The sequence below is a fragment of the Chelonoidis abingdonii genome, chromosome 15 (assembly GCF_003597395.2).
Source record: "Chelonoidis abingdonii isolate Lonesome George chromosome 15, CheloAbing_2.0, whole genome shotgun sequence".
Taxonomy (NCBI): Eukaryota; Metazoa; Chordata; order Testudines; family Testudinidae; genus Chelonoidis; species Chelonoidis abingdonii.
The window spans coordinates 12025159-12025615 of NC_133783.1; the positions used below are offsets into that span (position 1 = coordinate 12025159).

General features: G+C 39.8%; 1 pseudogene; it reads left to right on the plus strand.

The window, feature by feature from the left end:
• The first annotated feature begins 302 nt into the window (after positions 1-302).
• LOC116839159 (U2 spliceosomal RNA) lies at positions 303-457 on the plus strand (annotated as a pseudogene).

Sequence of the window (457 nt, forward strand, 5' to 3'; positions counted from 1 at the left end):
TCACTGCAGGCTTCCCTTCCCTTCATCTACAACCTTTAGAACACAGGAGGTAACTAATCCTACCCCATACCATTTCATTCCCTTTACAAATATAGAATCTTCTTCTCTTGATATCCATGGTAGTTTTCCAAAGAGCTAATGTACTGCAATGTAGGACAAGTGAAGGACATCTGCTCCTCAGCATTTTCCCCTTCAACTCAAAGTGAGTGTGCACACTAGTGTCTTTTGGGCTTTGGGAAGAACAGAACCTAGGGACAAAGGGGTTTTCACCTCACCTTACCTTAGAGTTCTATTTATAGTGTATTACTTCTCGGCCTTTTGGCTAAGATCAAGTTTAGTTTCTAAACTGACCTTGTGAAGCTGCTTTTTACTTCATTTCACCATAGCTCCATCAATTTTGATCATGTTTGAAGGTAAATACTCTGCCTATTAGTTCTGTCTAGTCAATGAAGTTCAT